Genomic DNA, 27260 nt, shown 5'->3' with positions numbered 1-27260 from the left:
CCAAACCACTGTTTTCTTACCAAAGAGCATCGCTACTTTTAAATTAAAACATCAAGCTTTTGACTTTTTTTTAATATAAAGCTTAACAATAAAGTGTTTATTTTTAACTTACGAATTAGTATCCGAAAAATTACAACGCTAATTTATCTTATATCTTTCGATAACAGTCCACATAGTACATAGTAGGTTGAACTCTGAAGAATGATTTATGTATAAGTTAGTTTAATACATTTCTTTCAGTAGCAACACCTATTTCTACTCAATGATTGCTATCTTTCCTTCAGTGCTGATATAAAACAGAAGAATGATTGTTTGTATAAATCAAAAATAATCGATCGTTTGTCTAAACTGTTATTTTGTTGAAACATACTATGAACAGAATTTATTTTTGTTGCAGTTTAAGGAAAAACTGAGAAAACAGATAATGTATTAAGTAGTTCTAAGATTGCATTTATTATCTCTGTACAGAGAAACATTTCTAGGACATCACGGAAAATTAAGTTCTTTGGGATATAAAATAATCTATCTTTTATAACCAGAATTATATTATAGATTTTATAATATGAGATTGAATATGAACTTTCGAGAAAGATCTTACAAAGTACAATAAAAAAATTTTAATGGGTGCTTTGAGATGTTTCTTCTATGCCATAAAAAAATTTTGAACGAAGATACCCTTATGTAGAACTTTCTTCGATTTTTGATTTTTTTTTGTAAGATTTTTTTCCATTTCTAACTACATTAATAATAGAATACTTTTCCCGCAATGACAAAAAAATAATAATAATAAATAAGAAAATGAAACAGTAATTAAGGATAACTTAAAGAAAATTCAATTAAAACAGCTATTCAAAAAATCTTTTAATTTAAAATGATTTCTATAAATATTTTTCCTTAGAAATGTTAAAAGAACATGAAAGAAAAAAAGTCACGGAGTTTTCTTTATACAGAATTTATGACGGCCAGTTCCAACCAATTATTTTCTTGTTCCTATAGAAAATTGGGGGGGGGGGGAATAGCGGCACATTTCAAGTGAAGACATGGAACTTTCTTCAAAATGGATCCAAATATTGTGACCGATAATTTTGAAGTCGAATTATACCCTAAAATAACATGTAATATGTTTAAATCAATAAAGATACTTACAGGTAAAAAAAAAATCTTTTCAATATTTTATATTTGGACAAAGAGTATTGCATGAAAATCAACAGAAAGCAGCGAAATAAGAAACTACTTTTTTTTTTCATTTTAATTGGTAAGCAAATTACATATGTTTATCGAACATTAAATTTTATAAAACTATTCAGCAATTATCTTATTTGAATTTTCGTCGCAGAATCACATGAAAAATTCATTCTAAAGAATGCAATTATATTATCAGTAAAATTTGTACCTAAAAGTTTCTAGTTTTATTGTTTGTAGCATAAATATATTTTCTTTCTATTTATTTCTCATTAATTTTATATTCTTCTAGCTATCGTTTGGTTCAAATGATACCTTGCTTTATCTCTCTACATAATTTAATTCAATTATCAATGTAATAGCTAAAATATTTGAACCGACGATAACATTTATTTACATAAAAAAGTTCTTTTATCAAAATTAAGTTTCAAAACGTGCATTCTTGATTGCTGATTGACGTAAATCGTATGAAAATAGAATAAAACTAACGTTTATTCAAACTGACGTAATCGTTGGTGTTTACCGAAACATTGAGACGGATGAAAGTCATTCTAACAGACAACATTCCTCTCGTCACGGGTGTTGGTCAGAGAAAAAAAGAAAAAAATAATTTCCTAGGAAAGGAGACAACCAGTCAATGGTCAGTTTGAACAAGTCACGTGGCATTTTAATACTTTGCCACTATCTGTTCAAGTCTTTTTATCGCTTCTTTCTTCGATTCAAGAATAACGAGATATAGAAAGAAAACCGCAAGATGCTGAATGATTCTCATAAAATCTGTTTTTCCATTTTCAAAGGCATGTTATTAACTGTTCGAAAGTGAGTTCATTATTCGCTACTTTGCAACAGATAACAAAATCGTTTTCGGAAAATAAGAAGAAGAAAAAAATCTGATTCGAAATACAGTGCTGCTTTGTCGCATGGTAATAAATTTCTATCATAAAAATAGCGACAGATTAAATGATTGAATCAAGCAGCAAATTATATGAATTATCTTTCTGAAATGTCAAAATCAAATTTCTTTTTCAAATCTGTAATCGAATATTTTATAACAGCAGCCAAACCTGATTTGATTTTAATAAATAATAAAAATAATAAAACAAATATTTCAATTCATATCAATATATCCAATCGAACTAGGGTAACGATCATTCAAGCACGACTTTTTGAATTAAAAATTATATATATACTCGCTAAAACTACACACTCGAACCGGATTTTTTTAGCCTGACACCAAAACCGTTTAAGTTTTATTAAGAGTTCCTTCAACCTAGAAGAATTAATAATACGGATATTTTATAATTTTAATTTTCATTGCAATTCTTCAAGTAAAATTCATGAGTACTTTGGAATTAAAGGTGAAATGCATAAAATAAATGATTATATAAATCCAACGATTTGAGGATAATGCATTCAAAAAATCATAAGAGAAATTTAACAGAAATTTTTTTTTCTGTTCATAAAAAAGATATATGCCTCAATTAAGGGTTCTAGCTTGTTTCAAACTATCAGGCCTTTCAAACTATCTTAATTTTACGGTAACCTGACAATAATCAAAGAATTTTCAAACCTATCCGCGCCGGTCGTTGACTATTTCGTGTTTGAAATGGAACCAACCACTGTTTTGTAAATTACGCATATAAAAACTGTACTTTGAAATAATGGATTTACCCTTGAATGTTACCCATTATAATAAGGTATGCAAATTCGTTATTTACTAGATCACAATTGGTTCAAATCCAATCCAGACTTTTTTTTAGAAAAATAGGAAAAGAACGATCTATAAAAAGTAAACTGGACATTTCTCTTTTTATAAACCGTTTTTTTTTTTTTGAAAATGCTTAAAAAAAAAAAAAAAAAAAAAAAAAAACAGATATGCTTTTTTTTTTTTTTTTTTTTTCTTTTTGCCCGTTTTGAGAAAATTTTGGGATTTTATAATCAATCACTACGCAATTTCTTTTACTGATCAATTTTAAATTGAATTTTATGCTATTTTTTAAAGCTGCTATTTTTTTATTAGATATTTTAAAATTTATTTTAAAATTATTAAAATTAAAATTTTAGATATTTTAAAATTTATTATTTAAAATTTACTAAATTTATCACAAATTATATGATATTTCTTTTTTAAAAAATATTCATTTTCAAAATAAACAGTTCATATTTAGCATTTCAATTTATTTCGCACAATTATTCGATTCGAGGGCATCAAACCTGTGGTTCGAGAATAAAAACAGCGAATCACAGAATAATTTTGGAGTCAAGAAACTGTTTACATCATTACAGTTACAGTTAGAATTTACAATGCAAACTAACAAAGGCACTTTTAAAAAACCCATCTTGATTTAACAGATATCATTAAAATGATTAAAAATTAGTTTATAAATTGTTTAATCATCATTTAAATTCTTTCTAACCTGATTTAATGTCTTACTAACATTATTGAATTTAAGTTTTATAATTGAAAAACATTAGCGAATATATGTTTAGGAAATTCAGATTCAGTTTTTCATAACACAAGCGTGCTCATCAACACATATTGTGACGCTAAGTACCAGGTAAATCTTGTGAAACGCATTCCTTCACCAAGTGTTTGTCATCGATAGGAGATATCAAAGAAGCGAGACGATAAAGAGCAAGACGGAAACTCGACGCATAAAGGAGTAGTAAATAATCCAATCAGAAACCCTTCCCGGTCAGAGGCGATGACTCATAAGATAGGAGGAGGATGAGAAAGGATAAAGAGCATCTTTGAAGTCTCTCTGACAGCTTAAGTACAACTACAACTACCCAAAGATTGCGAAAGAGCCGCGCCGGATCAAATTCCACGATTGTGTATAGAAAAATTTTGATTTTCTTCTAATACTGGATTTCGGTATTTGATAGAAAGTAATTTATACGTATAAGGATTCTTTCATGGTTTTAAATTTTAAAATTGGATATGTTTTTATTTGAAAGTTCAGAACTAAATACATACCAGAATAATCGTGATTTCACAATACAGTTTATTGTTTCAACGAAGTTGTATAATGCAGAATTTATTAGATTTAGTTTCTACATTTTATATCAGAAAATTCTGGAAAGAATCCAGAAAACATTTACAAGAACTTTTATTAAAATTCGAAAAAGCTTTCATTTACTTTCATGGTACCGGAAATTACTGTACAAAAATTATATGAAATGAAATTAAGACAACTAATTTAGAATCAGTAATATTCACTTCAATAATTTCAGTTTACTTCAGTATATTAATGCAAGAAAGTAATGGTATTTAAATGAATTATTTTATAATATAATATTTTATAATATATTTTATAATGAATTAATCCACTTAACAGTAAAAATTTTTAATTAAAAAATATTAAGTGAATATGATATTTCAGAAAGCATAATTATATAGATTTTATATTATAAGGATACTGGGATAAAGACAAGAACGCACGATGTTGCACATTGAATATGAAATAAAATAACATAAATAAGTTTGAAATCATAATTTTTTTCATGATTGCATCATTATTTTTATAACAGTGATGAAGCTCTACATGGAACTGGAACGAAATGATTATTAAGCACCACAAGAATTAATAATGATATCCTAATTAAATTTCAGATTTGATATATCCGACAGTTCCTAAACCATGATAGTTTCAGGCCTAAGTTTTTTTAAAACTTTTTTTTGAATATGAATACTTTTTAAACAGTCAAAAAATAATCTTTTTAAATTCGACAATCAAAAAATCTCACATATGGTTTAATAAAAATGTATGGAAGTATTAAAAAAAATTCATTCGATTTCCTTTATGATTATTACATTTTAAAAGTTAAAAGTAAAATAACAAAAAAAATTAACAACTCTGATTACAATTAGTAAATACATATACAAAGAAATTATAAATTCAAATAGTTTTTTTAATCCAAATAACAGAATATTCTCAGTAATTTCATTTTCTGTGACATTTCTTAGAATTAAACAAATAAGTATTACAACAGAACATCATATATAAAAATCACACACAAAAATATCTAAAAAAAAGTATGCGCCGCAGAAAAAATATCCATAAAATATGACAATGATATAGGAGATAGTATACTGACTTTTCAACTAATAACAATTTTCTGCACATTCCGATTTAGTCAGTTACAACTGACACCAATTAATTTGTTCATTTAGAAATTCCAAATTTTTCTGTACTTATTTCATTTCTATTTCAATAAACAAACATAAAACGATTTTATGGATAAAATATATTTTCAAGCATTAAGATCTAAACGAATCAAACATTGTTACTTCTAGATTACGCTTACTCACCGATACAAGATAACTCACTCTAAATAGAACACTTCATTGGCAGCCAGGTGTGTTTGTTAACAAATTCCACCTCGTAAACATTCAGTAATTTCGAAATGCGTCGATAGAGACTGAAGTCCAAATCTGAGAAATTCACGCGCTGATAATACATGCTTCACTGAGACGCTGATAATGATGATTCACTGGGTTCACTGCTGATCCCAAGGGAAAACACATGCAAACTAGAAACTGGAATGCCATACTAGTTATCATTCCATTGAAACTATCACTTCATTTATCAAGTAAAAATGATTTTTTACTTGTTTAATGGTTTTTTTCAATAGTTTTTTTCCCCGTCTTCTTTAACCCTTTAAAACGCCATTCTTTTCTAGTCATAGTATAGTAAAACATATTTAGGAATGAGACTGGCTTAAGGAAAGTGATTCATTTAACTTATCAGATGCATTTAATTTGATTAATTAATTTATTGTGTTAATTAATAATTAAGTAACAAATCAAGACACACCATTTTGTGTGAGACAAGGAACTGTAGCATCTAAGTTTCTGTTTTATTGAAAAATTTGTCAGAACTTAAGTCAATCTACATAACTTCACCCAAAGATTTATGAATGTGGTGGGAAGCATACTTCCCATGGCCTTACAAAGGGTTAACAGAAGTTGGCTTTTCAAATTCATCCATAATAACTCCAAAATATTTCCAATCTTTTTATGCAATTAAGATTTGAACATATTGATTAAATACCAAGAGCTCTGATTCAATTTAAATCATTTTATATTTTCCTTATGTGGATATTTTTTAATTTCATTAAAATAGTAATCTGCACTTTTTTTTGTACAGAAAGATTGTATCTCCCCTTCCCCCCAAAAATTATTTTCTTGCAATTACAATTATTATTCAGTTGGTAACATTAATACAGAATGCACTCTTTCTTGCTATAATTATAAGATATTTCTCCTTTAAAAAATGATTATCATCAAATACATAAATGATTGGTAAAAATTCTGAAATATAAATTAAAAATAAATTACATTCAGATTAAAGAAAACAAAAACTCGTTCAGTAAATTTCAGTAAAATGCAAAATTTTGTCACTTTATCCAGACAATAAATGATAAAATTCTACTTGCCACTATTATTTGTATTTGCACTTTTACAATTCTACTTCCAAATTCTATTTGTACGGATAAAAAGTTGAGTAAGTAATTTGACATAAAATACTTCATTAGAATTTGCTAAACAGTTATTTCATATTTCATTAATCTTTACAATTATTAATAAAATAACGTTCATTTTTTAAACAAGTTTGCAAATTAAAGATTGCGAGAAATTATTTCGATTAGCTGTCATGAAAGGCAAAAGTTTTTCATTTAGAGATATTTATAGAACCATACAATATCTTATGAAACAATATTTAGTTCAACTATTTGTTATTACTCTCATAAGAATTGCAAGAAAAGAGCTTTTTAAGATAAAATAGAATTTTTACTACATATGAATATCTAAATACAACAGATTAATTATATGAAATAAGTAAATAAGCAAAAACAGGTATTAATTAAAAAAGATGTACGTAATCTCAGTCCAATATCAACAATTAAAATCCAGTCCTGAAAATTTTGGTCTTAGCTAGACCAAAGTGCCATCTAATTTGCCTTAATTTATTTTGGACTACTGTCCCGTCAGACCAACTAATATGACACCCATTAAGCATTAATATTTAGTTTTCCATTCCCAAAAGAGTTTATATCATTACAACAATCAGAAGTGATTAATTTAAAAAAAGAATGGGAAGAATATTTCATGAGGAAAGTGAACGTGAAGAAAAATAATGAATCTTCAAATTGTAACTGTAGAAAATTTAAAGACAGAATTAATAGCAGCCATGTTTTCATGAAGGGTCTAACCGTGTATTACATTTTAAGAATTCAAAGCTGTAAATAATGATAAAGCCAGAGGTAAACATTTATGATAAATTCATAATGATGCAATTTAGTAAATTTGTGAATAAGCTTTCATAAACTAAGAACAATACAATAATGAATTAATACAAAAAAAACTTTTGAAGTAAAGGGATTAACGTAGAGTTTCTACAAACCTAACAAGCGCAGAGATCATTGAACCTTCATGGCACGTAAATTGGATTTGATCTTTTTATTTGTTGGATAATCTTTGACCGACAAGCTTGGATCATCTGACATTTGCAATGTTATTCCTACGATCAAGAATATTTTTAGTCAATGTTTTCTTAAGTTCATTCAACAGGAACTCATACAAGATTTTCACAAAGAATGTTTTTTTTTTTTTTGAAAGAGGAAATCCATTTAAGGTTTTTATTATTATCACATAAATGACAACTCCATGTTGCAACATTCCGGTGCCAGAGTTTTAATCAAGGTTGAGTGTTGGATGTCGGACATGTGTACTTTTTCCGCCCTCAGCGGTCTATATATAGGAGGAGAGAGGGCCACGGGACCTCCCTTCGAGAAAAGAGATATTTTTAGAATGAAGTGAGAATTTCACTCAAACGATGAAAACTAGGGGAGGAAACAATAAATTCTTTCCTCACCCACATCCGGCGTGATATCACGCCAAGTGTGCCAGATATGATTTTCAACAGCCAACAAGAGCTATCTCACACCATCCCACAAAAGTTCGGTTTTTCTGGCAATCAAACTAGAAAGTGACTTCAAGGAATTTATGAATCAAGCATTCCCTTTTTCCTGAAATGGAAGTAATGCTTCTCATTAAAAGATATTATAACAGTTTCGAAAAAGAAATTTAAAAATAGCTTCATTCATCAGTTAATCAACTTCAATTAGTATAAACTTTATTATTATATATAAAGGCAATTAATGACCAGCTTCTAAATATTTAATCATCTGACTCATTTTCACATTGACTGCATGATTCATGAATAGGTTTAATTACCAGGCTTGTCCGAAAAATAAAGTCCCGGACAGTTAATATTTTGTCCCAACTCAAATTGAGAGAGATAGCATTTCGAAACGGCTCACGAGTTTACTCGTGTTTTGCGTTCCATCTGATACGGACCACATCCGAGTTTTCTCGTGCTGCGTGTCCCGTCTGTTATTTCTTCATAAATAACAAAGTTATGATGGTTTTAGAGTACACAGGTTTGCCCAAAAACGTGCAGTACCAGGTGTATGTCCTACAAATGTTTTTGTGGTCCTTGATGTGTTACCATTTCTATTACATTAAGTTTTTAAATAATAAATGATAAATTTGTTTAATACAATTTATTTTTATTTTGGTTTGATAAGAAGTAAACATTTTTAATCATTTAGGCTAAAAAAATCTAACATTAACATTTATTGGAATATGAAAATGAAGAACATCAACATAATAGTAAAAAAAACGTAATAATTATGTTGTTTTTCAAAAATAAAAAATCGCATTTTCCATTTGAAATTCAAAAGGATAATGTGTTGTAAATTAGAGCGAAATTACAGGATGCCTTTGATTTCGAGGACAGATAACCAAAAGAATACCGGAAAAGGAGCGTAACATGAGCAGAAGCTTTGGGTAAGGCTGAAACCATTTTCTATGGATTAAAAATGTATAACACCAAAATGACCTAAAAATTACAGTATTTTCAGCAACGGAAGTAGCACTTTAATGTTACTATAATTTCTGATAATCCTTGCAAATGCATCAAGACTTTGTACCAAGAAGCCATTAAGGCAAGAAAGGGGTGGCACCAGCAGTAACTCTGCACCAAGGCTGACTGACATACTTTTTCGAAACTTCCGCCAACCAACAATAACAGAAGCCGAATTAATTCGTTTGACCTTGCCTTTGTTCCTATCTTTCTTCTATTGCCCTCTTCTCAATATGTCTTTTCTTCAATACATTAGATCGCTTCTTTAATATATGCACAGCCTCTCTAGCATTAGTTAAACATAGCTATTAAATATTTATGCTTCTGTATATTATAAAAATGGAACTAAGCTAGAAACATTAAGAGTTTCTGATAATAAAGGTTGTTTATTAAGTACTATTTTAAACACAAGTTTTCATTCGCTAATTTTCTTATTATTTATAGATACAACAGTTAATATTTTAATAGAAAATAAACAAATAAATTTGGTTATTCAATATTTTTCATTTAATATAAAATGTTAAGAAAGGAGAATTGTATCACTTTTTAAAGAGTAGTACTTGAACTAAATTCTTAAACATTTATTTTGTATGTACTTTTTCTTTTAGGTTTCTATATACTTTTTATTTTATTTTTTATTTTTTCAGTTATAGGTTTATCCTTTATTTTCAATAATTTTTGGTTCCAAGGCACAAAATAAAACCTAAAAATATAAATAAACCTATAATTGAACATTAAATTGCAGGTTGATTAGAAGTAATATAGCGGGAAAAAAATTGTAACAGATTTCTGAATTAAACTGGAGCGGTCCATTGGATGTGGATTTCGTTACATTGAGTAGTTACCAATCAGGAAGTCATATTTTGGGTTTATTTCCAATGTTTTAATAATAAAAAAAATATTAAGGAAATGAATTATGTTTAATTGTGTCATTATTGTCTTTTTTCACGTAGAAATAAATTGATGCTGTTTCAGGAAATCATACACTTTATTAATTTCATCTGTATAAGTTGCCGAGTTATACAAACAATCACAAAGTAGTACGGTTCTTTTTATTAAAATATTAACTTACTGTGTAATAAATAGTTCTTTAATTTTTTTGCCTCTTTCTGTAATGAGAAGTAAATATCCATCTATTTAAAAATAACAATCTAATCCAAATTATTCATTCAAGCAGAACAGTTAGACGGAAGAGAACAAAATCAAATGCAGGAAATCAAGGTAACTAAGCTGTCACTAGGCAGCATCATTTATAAGACAGCACGTTCTTCTACGTTTGACTAAGCCCATTATTTAGTTTATTTAAATGATTTTCGCACAAATAAATTTTCGAACTAATATAAATATTAACGCATGAATTACTGCGGATTTTAAGCCCGTTTAAGTATTAAATAATTAACGCATTCAAAATTATGCAACAAAACAAGAACACAACAAATTATTCAACTGAATATTTATCCTTAAAAAACATTGCTCAGCTTAGAAATAAGAAAAATAGTTCAAACATGTTAGATAAATTAATAATTTTCAATTTCAATCAATTATTTAATATTAAAAGCCAAAAGACTTTTTTTTTTGTTATATGGCATTTAGTCCATGAACTAAAACCCACATTTATATTATGACAACTATTTAACTCTTGAATTAGCAAATGTATTTTCCCTACAAAAATAATTTCACGTTCGACATTTAAGGGAGAATTGGAATAGTTTGTCTTTTAAAAGATTTCGAAGTACATGAATAATTTAATCATTGATTACACATGTATTATACTTTTTTACATTCCTTAATTTAAAATTCAACGCCAATAAAATTTATTTAATGAATCATTTCACTTCACAATGATATGACGATTTTGCAACACAAAGTACCTAATTAAATACATATATTTTTAGGCTGCGCTAAATGTCACATCACATAATTTTTTTAATCGCAAAACACACAATAGATTTTTGAATTAACTTAGCTGGAAGTATTTGATATATATTACGTTAACACATGATTCTATAAATTTAAAATTAAGCTCACCTTATAATTTATGCAGAATTCTTGCATTTATACACTAAAAAAATCATATTGTAGTAACAATTTATATCAGTTATTAGGCAACTTATGAATTAGTTAACGTATGATCTCAAACTTTATATTTCAATTCAGTTTTCGTTATTAGTTGAATTGAAATGCTATTTAATCTACCATTAAAGAACCTAAAAACTGACATTAATCCATATGAATCATCGCATTAGATTAAAAATCCTTGCGTTGTATTTTTTAAAACTAAATATAAGGAAAAATTAGTCCTTACTCTTATATGCATAAAATAATATGTATATTATGGGACATATTCAAGGGTATGTAAAAGAATTCTTCTATCTTTCGCGATAGGATAAAACTCGTAATGCATGAGCACCTGGCAAATAACAAAACAGAGACCGTCAACATGCGAATTTATTTGCTTAGTTTTCAGAAACTCAGGTGATTCCATACAGCTGTTGTTCTTAAGAGACTAGAAATGACCTTGGCCAAGGCAAACCTTTTCACATCCTTTATCAAAAGACCAATGCACTGTCGTCAATGAGACGCAATTCTACATCAAATTAGGAAAAGTACAGCATTGATAATTTTATGAAAGCCATGGGGACTATGTAAAAACTGATAAAATCGGAATTTCGTAAATGGCAACATCTTTGCCATCAGTATTAATTCTATGGATCACTGATTGTTATGAAAAAAACACAAAATCGTCAGCGAAAAAATGATGAAAATGTTATTACTATGCATTTTTACATTTAAATGATTATTAATTAACATAAATATACACATACAATTTTTTTATTACAAGAGGGGGGGAGCATGAGATAATATTAAAGCCTAATAATGGAAATTTTTTAAGTTTAATTGAATTATTAAGTAAATGCGACTTTGTCTTATGGATCATATAAAAAGAATAAACATTTACAAAAATAGAATTGGGTATGATTTAGCACATATATCACAAGAATAATTTATTCCTGCATTAGGAAATGAAGTTCTTAAAAAAGGAAAGATGATATAAAAGTAGCCACGTATTATAATATCCAAATGACTTCTGATATTTCCCATAAAATAAACTTCCGTCTTTATTAGGAATGTAAATTTTGATGATAAAAGATTAAATATAAATTTGTCATTTATAGGGCTTATTGAAGTAGCTGATGTGAGCAGAGAAGGATTAACAAAAACTCTACTGGAAATATTAAGTGAGCTTGATTTAGATATTATGGATTGTAGTGGGCAAGCATACGACAATGGTAATAACATGAAAGGGAAATAGAAATGTGTATAATCCAGAATAATTGTTTTAAACCCTCATGCAATTTATGTGCCTTGCCTATGACACTTTTTTAATTTATTAATTTGTGATGCCTCTTCCAGCAGTATGTATTGGATATTGCAACGTTTATATTGCTTATTTTCTGCATCTACAAAAAGACGAGAAATTCTACAAAAGCCTTTAAACATTATTCTTAAACCATTATGCGACACGTTGGTAAGCCAAAATAGATACAGTTAAAGCAGTGTATATACAATTTGAACAAACCTGTAATGCCTTTGGAGAATTTATTGATACAAATAACAATAATACATCGGTATCCGAAGCTTAAAGCCTATTAGATTCAATACAAGAAATGGCATTCATTTTATGTTTAATAGTACAATAATATGTTTCAAGTAAAAACAATTGTTCTCGACTGGGATTTTAATTTAGTCAATGTAATTAAAACTGAAATCCAAAATTTAAGAACAAAATTTAACTCATTTTTAGACGATGCAAAAGAGATAGCTCGTAATTTGAGTCTTTCAGAACATTTTCTTGAAAAACGAATTCGAAAAAAAGAGAAAAATTATACTTCGAAACAAGAAGATGATGAAATTATAGAAAACCCGGTTGAGGAATTTAGACGTTATTTTTTAATTTTGTAACTGATAATAAACTGACATAAAAACTGATGCAAAATACTGATATAAAAACTTTAGAGAAAAACATGAATTAGAAAAATGTTCTAAAAACTTTGTAATGTTTTATAATAATGACGTAGAAGAAAACCTAATTCAAATAATTGTTTAGCTACAGGATTAGATTTTGAATAAAAAGGACGTAATTAACGCTCGATACGTATTGCATTATATACTGTCAATAATTTTATAATAATTTTATTTATAATTTTTTTTCATTATTAGATTGTTCGGATATCATTAATTTCTACAATTACATGTTTATTAATAAAACGAAGGAGAAAAAATTCTTCTGCTAATCTTAAAATTGTCCTTCAGTAATATTTGCTGGATCCTCTTACTTCTTCCTTCCGATAATATTCATGAGCAGATTAGTGCATAAAATAATTATTAAAAGTAGCGTTAACATTCAAACTTAGATTAATAATTAATATTTTAATTAATAAAATAATACGTTTGTGAAAAAAGAATAATTATTATAAAGAATTATTTAAAATTGTTTGATATTAAACTTCAGCAGTAATTATAAAACTTTAAGTAAAGGAAATAATCTACTTAAAATAATTATATATTTACACCTTATTGCAATATTATTTATGGCCTGAATATTAATTTTAGGGAAACATTTTCCGTTCAGCTGTTAATCCAACAATAAGCGTAATATGTATTTACTCATTTCACAAAAAAATAAAAAGCATAAAAAGATTTATTTTTCAATGATTAATAATTTAACAACTTTTATTTAAAATATTACTTACTTCAGAGAATTGTCAGAAAAATAATCCACACTTTTAAGGCATAAAATACTTAAATTTCTATCCCTTGAAAAAGTATTCTACTAGTGGCAGAAAAACTCCGCAGCACATCACATCTACTTGTTAGTCACTGGTGGCTCAGGTCTGTAATTATTTTCAATTAATCAAGAGAATGATGTTCGTTTCGCACGAAATCAAAAAACGAGAGTTCGCAACTACAAACTTATCGTGTCACTGCATCCAGTCAGTTTGCGGTTCCACTCGGACACATGTTCTGCCATGGTTACTTTTTCTCTGCTTGGCGGTGATAAAAAGTCGCCAATAATGCCAGATGATATAAAAATAATTTCATGCGGCGAGATTTTCCACGCAAACGATTTTATTTTACTGAGCTTCATCTTTTGCAATTTTAGTATTAAAATAGCAACCGATTTTTTCCATAAATATTTTTGATTTGAGCATGTAATGAATGAACATACAGAATAGATCTTATGTGTGTATCATTAAAATTAATATCATCGTCATAAAATTAATATTTATCGTCAATAATCTAATATTTTTTTTTAATTTTCCATTTCTTTTTATCATAATATCATGTTTAACAACGGATATATTTGTTTAAATTTTTCCCTTTCTTATTTTAAATGTAAATGAACAGAATTCATTTTGCCCTTTTCAAGCAAAGTGAAGTCCTTCAGTATTAGGACTTGAAGATGATGAAGATTATTATTTTTTTAATGTAAGGAAATAAAGAAAAGGATTCATTTTGATTATTGCTCTGCTTGTATTGATTCTAGAATGAGCTAACAAGAATTACTTTATATTGAACTATTTTGTACCAATTTCTTTAGGATTTTTTTTCTTTAAACATTTATTAAGCACCGGAAAGCATTGAAAGCAAAGGTTTTTTTCACGTTTTTGAAAAAATTATTATCATTTAAAAAAATGATAATAGTGCATTCCAAATTTTTTTATTGTTCCTTGAAATAAAACTATAAAAAGTATGCCTAAATCTCATATTTTTTATTTTTGAAAATGAACGGTATCATTTTTATCAACAGTATCATATTAATATGAGATATCACCCAACAAAATAGTAAAAGACTTGTAATAATTCTTTTAGATAAATGCTGATACTTTATGTTCGAATTATTCTGCGTTCACTTCTTTATCAGTCACCTTAAGCAAATATACTGTTCGTGAGTCGTGGTAGCAACTTTTAATGAAGTTTCACTTCCTGAAAGTTACCGCGATTCAAAATGTATTATCATTCCTCAAATAACTCATGAAATTTTAAAATAGAAAGTAATTCTAACTAACTGCTGGTTTTCAGAAAGCGAAAGCCTCTATTATATTCGTTCATTATCTAACAAACAGATGCTTACGAACATAATCATAATTTTTTTTAATTTCACATAGCAAATTAAATAATTTTTTCGCGGCACATATAAATAAGATGAAAATAATAAAATAATAATAATAATAAACAAATTTCAAGTTATCATGTGAGAACATTTTTTTCGATGAATTGCTTAGAGCGAGAAAGCAATATTTGAAACTCAGAATCGAAACGGAGTCGTTTTGCGTTATACGTTGAAGGTTGTGATTCAGAATCCAAATGGACAAGTTCTGTGTTTGAAGTTGAGAATCTGCTACACACTGCATAAGTTTTCGCTTTCTTCGTTCCCATTGTAAAGCTATTTTACGTTCATGTTTAATTCGATCAGCTTCTAATTTTAAATTTTCATCATCCTTTTTTGTTGATTGAAGATTTTGTCTTTGAAATTTTTGTTACGGCCTCAGTTTGCTCTTTCGTTCCCTCTCTTTTTTTCTTTGCAAGGCTTCATCGGGAGAAAGCTTAGGACGTCCCATTTATGTTTATTCATTGCCTACGCGATTTTGCTTGAAAGAAACCCTTGCTTGAAAATTCAAATTTTTACAACCTTTAGAGCCCGTAACTCGCGAACCACTCGGAGTAGCTACGTGAAACTCATATCGTTACGTGCATGTCGGAGAGTACTATCCAACGATACGAGCAAATGCAATGCAACTGGAATTTGTAAATTTAGAGACCCGATCTCGGACCCTATCGAAACCAGAGTTTCAGTAAAAATGTCATTCAACTCTATTCATCGAGACGAGTGTTTAGACGGGTCGAATTCGTCTCTACGTTGCATAGAAGCCGAGATATAAAAACCTCCGGTCTGACCGGAAGTTGACGTCATCGACATCCCGAGACCCATGGGAACTCTATGGTATCGATCCAACATTAATTTGACCAATATTAAGCAAAATATGTACTGTGCATGCGCAATGGATCCAAAATTTTGGGGGCTTAGAGGATCCCCGGGGGTACTTCTAAGTGAAAACCCCATGTCTCTAATATATGTAGTTTATGAAATATAACGGAAACTATCTGCGCATGCGCAGTAGATGACTCCATGGGGGGGGGTCTTCTATAGCCCCGTAGGATTACTATGGTGAAAACCCCATGTCTCTAACAGCAGGTCAACCTTTTAAAAACGCATCTGCTTTCAAAGAAGCATACATAACAATAATGCATTACTGGTAAAAGCAGGTGAAGCAGATGAAGATGAATATTGCCATTTATGCTTTATTCATTGCCTATGCGATTTCGAGTTTCAATTATTCGTTGCCTTCAATTATTCAAAACCTCGTAACGGAAACAACATCAAGTTCTCACATGATAATAAAAGGTGTCGAAAGAGAATAAGTAACAAGTTTTAACAAGTGTTTATTTTGAACTCTAAACAAAATTGCTCCCAGCCCAACGATTGTTATTACGCATTAATTACAATAGAGCACACATCAGCATACGTACTTATTTGTTGAGAGGAGCATTCATAAAAACCTGATAACTGATTCAAAATAAAATTTTAAAAACAATCTATGAAAAATATGACAATCAGACTTTCCCTATTGATTTATTATATAAAAAATTATACGTAATTATATTGGAAATGTAGACACATTTAAGCTATAATTTTAATTCAATTACAACTGTGTTTAAATCCAAGAAGTCAAATTTTCCTTCAACTTTCCTAATAGGAGGCTTTGTTGCCATTAAATTAATGTAAAAAATATCAACACGAGGATCAACAAATTTTTTTAAGAAATTGCAGAAATATTAATAGTTAAAGGATGGTGACTATTAAATGAGATTAACGAGGCAATGAAAAACCTCTCAGTTGAGCAAATAAAAATTTTAAAAATTACATCCATTTTTAAATTAAAAAAAAAAAACAACAACATTGGAGCAAGGCATTTTTAGCATTATTTTTTTATGAACAACATATTTTTTGAAAAAAAAAAATTATCTTTTTTCTGTCAATAAATGAGGGGACAAAAATATTATTCCTCAATGAATAAAAAAAAAATATTTAAAAGAATGCAAAATAAAATATTTATCAAAATGTAAATAAATTTAACAAATATGAAAAATGTACATAGCATATTTATGATAAAAAAGATATTGCGTTTGAAACTTTTTTTTGTCGGTTAAAATATTATATCTTGAAAATAGAAGAATTTAATTATCAATAAATACTATATAATATCGCAGTCAGTTTGTTAATGTATGTATTCTTCCAAATAATTTCTTTTGACAACATTTTATTGTTCTTTTTCTTGTGTGTAGATGATTTAAGGGATTTGTTTTTGATGTTTCGCAATAGTTTATTGAAATAAGAGCCTCAATGAATCTAGTTTTAAATTTTAGAAAAACTCTTCATTTGTTTGAATCTGGTTATTATATCGGATGACATGGTGCATTTATTTGTATCACACTTAATCAAAAGTTGAAAATGTCCCCGTTCTATTCATTTTTAAATCTTTTAGAACGCAATTTTTTTTTCTTTAACAAGTGCAAAAATATTTAATTATAGTTTCAAAAAATAAACATTTTTCTAGAGTATCTATTTGATATTAAAAATTAATATAACTTTTTTGATAATAAATTAATAGGATAACTAAGAATTTGTCAGAAAAAGAGAACTGCATAAATCAAACTGGAATTTGAAACATTTGAAAATGGAACAAAAAAATCATTTTATATACAGAATTCTTTCCATAATTTATGAGAGAATATTGGTTGCTTGTTTAAAATATTTATCGAATTTCTATCGTCAATTATCGTCTGAAGATAAATTTTTTGTTTTCTTACATCCGCATTACAATCCTATCTAAATGGGCACAAATCTTCTGCGTCAAAGAATAATAATATTTTCTATACATCTTAACTATTTACTTGTTTCCAAATCAGTAGAACTGACACATTTAAAAAACATTTTATAATAGATCTCGCTTATCACAACATTTAATTCCATGTGTAATAACAGGGAATAAAATATAAATAACAATAAATCTTTAAGAATTTTACAAATTTGAAGACATCTGATAACCTAAGAAGTAAAGTAGATCAAAGAAAAATGTGTGGTTAAAAACCCTTTACAAATCTTTTGACTAACACGTAATCTGGTTCACGATACTTTGTAATCCGACTACATCTAAAAAAAATCTCTTCTAACGCAAGAGCGAATCAAATAATTAGAGAGAAAGCTCAGAATAAAATCAGGATGTTCGATCAAGTGATATATCAAGTTTTATTTGATAGCTGCTCCCATGAATAACTCAGAGCTTGAAATAAGAGTGACGTCAAGTTTACGTCGATTCATTCCAGAAGTATGAATAAGACATGAAGATAAAACGATATCGCTTGGCGAAAAAATGCTAAAAGGAACGCATACAATTCACTCTGTTGGTGTAACATTCCTAGATATAGAATTTCTTATGAAATTATATTCCTTGTTGTCAAAAAACAGAAAAGTGCAACCGTACGAAGTATTTAATTTCACATAGTATATGTAAGCAAATTTTATATTATCTGGTAAAAGAATTAGATATTTTTGGTACTTTATTTTGATGAAGAATAACTTTGATTTAATTTTTTAATGATTTTTGAAGCTACACAATGTGCGATTATTGGCCTTATTACTGGTTTTAATAGATTAAAATAGATAATAAAATCTAAAGTAAAAATTTCCATTTCAAATTTTTTTTTTTTGAAGGAAAAAAAAAAACTTTTTAGATTTTAAAATGGCGAAATGAAGTAAAAAAAAAAAAAAAACTGTCCGATTTGATAATTAACTCTCATGCAATATTCCATTGAATTGAAATTAATTAAAAATATTAACAGAATTTATAATAACTGTAAAGCTGAAAAAAAGCGAGCATTTTATTTCGAAATCGTACATTCAAAAATCAGTGTGTTAAAAAAATAACTGTCATGAACATAGAGCTGATATAAATCAGTATCTCAGCTCTATGGTCATGAAAGTAGAGCAAAAAATTAATAAATAGTTTTGCACCAAATAAATACAAACGACTTTTTACACCAAATAAATATATACACAAATTTGAAGTGAACAATTTTAAATGCATTTCCGTATGTTCAACTGGGTTTAATCAAAATATTAGGATACCACAATTAGCTACTTCCGATATTTGGAAACTTTTTATCTCTCTGAAAAAAAAATATCTGACTAATAGTAACATTCCCCAGTTTTCACACAATGATGTAAAAGCATTAAGAATGGACAGCCAAGTTCAGGAAGTAGGAAATTTAATTAAAATATTATTAAAGTAAGAAATAATCCATTTAAAAATTAATTAAAGAAACTATTAATGCATTAAAAAAGTCGTTTGTATTTTTAAAAAAAGAAAAAAGAGAAACCATGAAAAAAAAGAATAAAAAAAATAAGTGAGAGATTTTCCATTATTAATATAATTTGTTTAATACAATTTATTTCAGTTTTTAAAATAGATGGTAATCTAATTAATCCAAAAGCACTATTAAATCTATTTGATTACCATTTATCTAATGAGTTTTTTTTTGTAGCTGTTCTTTATTATGTTCTTTCGTTGTTGTTGAGAAACACATTTACATGTCAATACATTTTATCTGTTTATAATCTGTTTTCGAGAAAACAACATCAAAACATTTTTTTCTCAAGGTGAAACTGTTCAGCGTAATATCGTTTTCATATTGCAAACTCAAATTTCTAACATTGATCTAAAAATGACAAACAAAAAAAATTATCGTCATTTTGATATAATCAATCATCTTTTTCGCAGGATTATTTATTAAATAACCGCTTATTCCAGTTTAGCATTATTTTTTAATTTTAGTTGAACATTGATTAATATTATAATTAATGAAATATATTTGTTAAGCCCAATGAACAACACATTATAACGCAAAATAATATATTAAATGACACTGTTTCAAAGAAGTAGAAGCAACTGTGCATGTGTACTTAAAAGCTATTGATTAAAAATATTCTTCTGTAAAAGTTCTGTGTCTTAGCTGTATATATTTGTGTTCTATATACATTGTTCTGTGTCATCTTACTTCTAGTTGTTTATCATCATTACATGACTCAAGATAAAATAAAAGCATAATAGTTTATAATTATTAATGGAAATTATATTAGAAACATAATTTAGATATGAGAAACATACATTCGACAAATAAAAGAAACAACTAAATAGCAATTTTCGAGAAAAAATTGACACTTAAGTAGAAGTATAATTAATAAGATTAATATATTTCAAATACAAAAATGTTTCAAACGTTTAATATGTAATATTCCTGATCTAGTAAAAATATATTTGCTTTAAAAATAATAATAACTGTTCTACATACTAACTTTATAGAACTTAAAGGAATATTATCTTAAATAGAGCCAGTTAAAAAAACTTAAATATATTTTTAAAGAAAAATCTATTTGAAATAAGAAATCTAAAATCTGCTATAAATAAAATCTATAAGAAATAAGAAATCTAAAGAATCCAATCTATTTGAAAATAATTAAAACTCAAATTATTTTCAAGATCTTATCAAAATTATTTGTAACATTCCAAAAACTGAGTTTGCGATTTAATCGTTAATTCTAAAATAATAAAATTTGAGAATGGAAAGAAAAGCTATTAAGAAGTTCTATGTCTGTCAAGAAGCTTTGTGTTTTTTCCTTCATTAAAATTGTCTTTGCTTTTACGTGACATAAAAGTAGATTAAATTACTTTTAAAATTCAGATCAGAATAGTTAAAAATAGAATTTAAGGCAGAGATTATTTTGTTTTGAATGCTGTTTTGATTTTAAAATTTCAAATACCAACCAAACTAAATTATTTTGCATAGCAAATTTATTTTATCAGTGTTTTCAGAACACTGACATAAAATCTGAGACATTCCATTTAAAATTATAAATTTCTTTTGAGGATAACCATTCATATTTACGCATTTGTAATATTATCTAATCAGAGAATATTTTCCAGCACATCAGCTTAACACAGTTTCAAAAAATGTTTACGTGTTACGCATTTTTATCTCATTGTTTTGCTATTCAACTATTATTTGGCATTTCTTGTACTTTTTTAGTTTTTTCAGTTTTCTGAACTTAGTTACGATATCTAAGAACTATTTTTGAAAACATATTTCATGTAGAATTCTTGTAAGAAAACTCATTAATATTTATTAGTTTTCATTTTTTAAATATTTAGAACTAGAACTCACGAACTTTTAAATATGGTAAACTACTTTTCAGTAATTTAATCCATAAAATGACCGGTTCCGTCCTCGATATATTGATTTTTTTTTCAGACGAATATCTGATGTCCTTTTCAAAAAAAAAAAAAAAAAAAAGATTTTATGCGCCTTTTTTTTTAAGGAGATTTTGTTAAAAAAAAAAAAAAAAAAAAAAAAGAACATCTATTTTACACAAATGATTGCGTACCGCTTCGAAATTAATGTTTTCGCAAACTGAAATGAAAATCATAACAAAAAGGATTTTTTGATTAAATGGGAGGGATGAACTGACACGAGTCATTTGTTTACGTTTTGCATTTTTTTTTTTTTTTTTCTGTCGTGATGGTACCATGTGGCTTGATGAAAAATTTTAAACCCACATCACATTTTTTGCAAACTAAGGAAAAATATATATGCATTCAAATCTTATCGCATTTTGTGACTTAATTAAGTGACAGTGAGTCGTGATATACATTTTGCGAACTCTTGATTTCGAGTAATTTTTTGTTTTTAATTTGATTGCCTTAAATTATTTTCTACGTATAGATAAGCTTATTCTTTTTCTTTCGTAAACAATGGGATTCTTGTTTTTTTTTCCCTTAAAGTAAAATACTGTGGATTAGTTTTAAAAATAATAATTAGGAGAAACTATGCTAAAATAATCACTGTCTTGAGAAGTACATATATGTAGCTCTTTAAAAACTAAGACCAAATAATAAGCGATAGCTTCTATTAATCATAAAAGATTCAGTGAAAAGAAAATATCAAAGGAAATAAGAACCTTGTCAGATCACCTTTTGTATTACCTATAAAAATTCATTCATTTATGACAATGATAATGAGCAAAAAGAATTATATTTAATAATCATAGCAATATACATGTAAATAAATGTGATTTTAAAATAATGAACATATTACTGTAAAAATGTATTTAAATTGCAGGGAAAAAATGTAGTAAATTAAAATTGATATAAATAAAAAGGTTGTTTACTTTAATTTTATGGTGGAGTGAAAACGATTTTGTGTAATAATATGTTCAAATTTATTTGGGAATAAATTTATTAATTATTTATTTAGTAATTTAGAAATAAAAATAGATTTTCGTTAATTTTTTAATAGCAGATATAGTAAAAATCGCTTTTCTTAAAGAGCACTTATTACCCAAAAATAACTATGTATCAAACTTGTAAATTCTTATTCCAACTGTTTTTCAGTAAAACAATTTTTTGCGATTTTTAATTGTACATGTCTTATTATGAAGATCGCAATTTAAGAATAGTTTGCAAGCCTACAAATATTATCATGTTAAAAATATTATATATTTTTTGTATGACAGCTATCTAAAGGAGGTTTTGAAACAGAATTGGTCAAATTTTCGCCGAAATTTGCCTAGGAAACAAATATTTTTTTTCAGTTGATTATATTTAAAAAAGGCATCAAACAACGTAAGCTCTGTAATATAAGCAATCAGAAATTTATAAAAAAAAGATGTTTGATAGTAAATTGTTGAACAAAAAATCCTTTTTAATGATCTTATGAAAAATATAGTTGTTTTATTTATATATCCTTCAGTTTCTCATTAAAAATAGAAATGAATATTTTTTTTTACATTTAACAATGAAAAGACATTTATTCGTTTTTCTCTATCATTATCTATCTGTTGTATCTTATCTTATGTTTGATAGCGTAAAAAAAATGTATAATAATAAATAAATAAAATGTACGTAATAAAGAATCGATGACTTTTATTAAACCTTTCGCTAGTATATCCGGCGCTTTTTATTCATAGAATTGTTTCATGTCTAATATTTTTTTCGTAAAAATCATTTTTTGCATAAAATATTAATACAGAATAAAATTGTTTTACCGTTCAAAACTTTTTAATTAAAATTAGTACATTTATTGAACCAGTTGATTTAACAAAAACACCGATAGCTAATTTTCACCAAAACTTATTAATTATGTTAGTACTACAAAAATTGCTCATCTGTACTGCAGTATGTGAAAGCTTATTACTATGAATAGGTAAATCACTTCGTTAAAAACAAAAAGCAAAAATAAAAACGATGTCAAAAAATAAATTAACATTTTTAAAAAATGTATTTCGAATGTATAAATTTTTTTAAAAAGTAGAACAGTTCAAGAAATGCAAAATTTTTTATTAATTTTTATACATTGAAACGTTGACAGTATTCTTTCTCATATCTTATATAATAAGTATGCAAAATTTGTTTGATCTCACTCCTATTATATATATATATATATATATATATATATATATATATATATATATATATATATATATATATATATATATATATATATATATATATATATATATATATATATATATATAGATTTTTATTCGAATAAAGATTTAAAAAACTAAGGCTTATTAGGAATATAATTAACACAATAAGATTTCTCTTATTTTTAATTTTTACTTTGATAAATATTTCGTGCCAAAATCTTGGCAACAAAAGTACCCACAAAAATCGTCAACTACCACTGATAAATGACAAGAATATGACACGTGACATTCTTATCCACTTTAAACAAAGATTTCCACAGCTTACTGATTACAGTTTAATTGCGCATGACACGTTGAGGCAAATTTAGCAACACTTCACCTGGAGACTTGTCTGAGGAAATAACAGAACCGTACAGGTTGCGGGACATGTCAATGACTGATTTTGAGGAAAGAAAAGCAAAGAAAAGTGCATTGATAGTTTGACACCTCCTACGGTGATGTCACATCTCATAAGTATCTGATCTCAAAGACTGCAGTCTTAAGGCAAATATAGCAACGCCTCACTTGACAACATGCCTAACTAAACGACGAGCCAAGCTAAATGATGCATTAGTGACTTATGTTAAGAGTGCATTTTGTTGGTTTTTCGCCATCATCTGGTTATTGATTTAAATGAGTATCTTGCGTTAAGTTAAATTTTTCTTACAAGAACTCGAAAATCCATGATTATATCGATATCGGATTTAGGTATTTTACGTTTACATCACGACGCCCCCTCCCCCTTTTAAAATAATTGGACAATTTAGTGTCAGATTTCAGCAAAATTTTAGCTTAAGTATCATATTATTGATTTATTTTATCTTAATTTTTCATTTTAGTACGTGAAAATATGTATGTGCCGGCGTCCTGTCTTAGGGGTAGCGCGTCTTCCCCATGATCTGGGCGTCCCGGATTCAAGTCCTGGTTGGGGCATGGTTGTTCTTCATCTGTGTTCTATCTGTAAGGTATATGATTGTGCCCCCCTGTAAAAAGGGGTTGTGTAAGCGAATATGACGCACGAGTAACTAAGACGTACCTCTTGGCCCTAGATGGCGCTACTGAAAAACAAGAGACGCTCACTCGCCTTAAAATCTCTGATTTTGTTAGCGGGCCAGTCTATGACAAGTGCCATAAGAAAACAACAAATATGTATGTTTTTATTTCTTAATATATACATACATATGTATCAAGGAAACGAGCAGTAAAGGTTTCCTAGAAAATTTCTCACACGCTCTCAAAATTTCTCGCAGGTATTGCCTCCCCTCCCCTCCTTTGCCGCATAAAATTGTGAGTCTGGGGAAGGCCCTGAACGTCACGAGTGTTCGAATATGTTGTTTCCAGAATTTCGTAAATGGGCTTTTTCATGCTTCGAAATATAGGATAAAAAGAAATTCTTATATATTAGATGTATAAATATAATAAAGAAAGAAATTCTTATATATTAGACGTATAAATATAATAAAGAAAGAAATTCTTATATATTAGATGTATAAATATAATAAAGAAAGAAATTCTTATATATTAGACGTATAAATATAATAAAGAAAGAAATTCTTATATATTAGATGTATAAATATAATAAAGAAAGAAATTCTTATATATTAGACGTATAAATATAATAAAGAAAGAAATTCTTATATATTAGATGTATAAATATAATAAAGAAAGAAATGCTTATATTTTAGATGTATAAAACAAATCGAAAACCATGCCTGGCGTAGCATCGTTTATTGCGTTACTTGTTAACAGAGCAATGATCATAACTGTGATTGAGTCTTAATGGCCATCACCGGCCACGATACAACCTCCTCCTGTGGGAGGTACGTACAGTCATCGGTAAGAGGTAGATGAGTATATTCCTTCCACACATAGTATATAGATTTTCTAGTTAACACAAATATCTCTTTATTTGGCATTTGAATGTGGGGAAATAACATTCGATAATTTTGCATTTCGTTTAAACACTGGATGTTTTATCGTTCTGCCATTACCATCAATAATTTCCCGTTCTTTCAACCAAACTGCCGCATATCGCCATAAAGCCAGTTTGTATCCTCTGAATCAGACCAGTGCAAATTCTAAAATTAAGTCAAAAAAGAAATTTGTATCACATAAAATATTCTTACCTTTCCACCTGAAATAAAAATTGGGTTTCTATTTAGCCAACTGATATTCTGAATTATTTCAGAATTTTGATTAGTTTGAATGCAGCTCAGTTTAAAAATTATTCACATATTGTAGAGAAAGCGACAACACAATATCATTTTTTGTCATTGTACAAAAATATTTACATATTCTGAATAGACGTCGTATATTTATGGAATAAAAAATTAATTTTATGGAGACAAAACTTCAGAAACTTTTTGGTATTATATCATTTAGAATTCAACAGAGAGCTTTCTCTAATCATGGCACCGTATCAGTAAAAGGAAATTAAGAATATTATTTACACAGTTTTCGTTGTAGTCAATTAAAATGCAAATCAATTTCATTGTTTCTTTTCACTTTTATTTTGTATTATTTTTGGCACACCACAGACAAGCGCTTTTTTTAAACGAAACGAACTTTGCAGACGCCACATAACACTTCATAAATAGATTCGATTATGTTTCTATTCTTCCTTCATTTATTAATATCTGGTTAATTAGACTGACAAATGGTTTCTTAGTTTAATTCATATTGATAAAAGGATGATTGTCTTATTGAAAAAAGTATACACATGACTTCATTTCGAGGGTTGTCATTAAAATTACATCTAGGATAATTAAATAATTTGCAGGCTACAAAATTTTTGTTGCCAGATTTAGAATATGGAATTCAGAATTTCCAGAAAACAAACAATCATTAAGAAGAATAAAACATTTTAATTAACCAACACGTTCTATTTATTGTGTTTGATTGCATTTGCAGAAGGAATTTCAGACAAAGAAAAACATTCACACATGCGCAGATGCAGAAAAATATTAAATAATCTCAAGAAAAATGGTAAGAATAGAAATTTAAAATATTCGCATTCTTTTTGGACAATGCCTTTTTTACAATATGATCGACGAGTACTCTGAATTCAAATTTAGAATCGCCGTTTTAGATAAAGTAATGTTAATGTACGGTGTAATACAATTTAATATTTTTTATTATTTTCTCTTGTACGAATAAAAAATATTGTAACTGTCAAAAAATTCGGTTCCGAGATTTTGACGAATCTCCACATTTCAGATTTCGTCTACGTATGAAAAACTGCCTGTCTGTGAAATGTTAACTCACAAACGCGCTAGAGCATTGAAATGTGATAATTAGGCTTAACACCAAATTTGTAGATTTTGGTCAAAATTTGGACGAAGTAATCCGAAGAGAATTTTAGATGTCAATCTCTCTGCCCGTCTGTATGCTTGTGAACTTGGGCCGCGGTGGCCTGGTGGTAAGGTCTCTGCTCCGGAGCCGGAGGGTTTCAGGTTCGAGACCCGATTCCACAAAAGAACCATCGTATAAGGGTGTCTGTT

At 27.7% G+C, this 27260-nt stretch overlaps 1 protein-coding gene across 4 annotated transcripts in view; it reads right to left on the bottom strand.

The window, feature by feature from the left end:
* The window catches only part of LOC129962698 (titin homolog), a 64528-nt gene extending 50415 nt beyond the window's left edge, over window positions 1–14113 (bottom strand). For all 4 annotated transcript variants that reach the window (XM_056076626.1, XM_056076629.1, XM_056076628.1 and 1 more), the window contains exon 1: window positions 13868–14113. The gene's annotated coding sequence lies outside the window, so the exon portion shown is untranslated. The remainder of the gene's footprint in view (window positions 1–13867) is intronic.
* Window positions 14114–27260: the final 13147 nt, after the last annotated feature.

Source organism: Argiope bruennichi, chromosome 3 (assembly GCF_947563725.1).
Source record: "Argiope bruennichi chromosome 3, qqArgBrue1.1, whole genome shotgun sequence".
NCBI classification, from domain to species: domain Eukaryota; kingdom Metazoa; phylum Arthropoda; class Arachnida; order Araneae; family Araneidae; genus Argiope; species Argiope bruennichi.
Note: the sequence above shows the minus strand (reverse complement) of the source record. Positions and strands in the feature narration are given on the sequence as shown.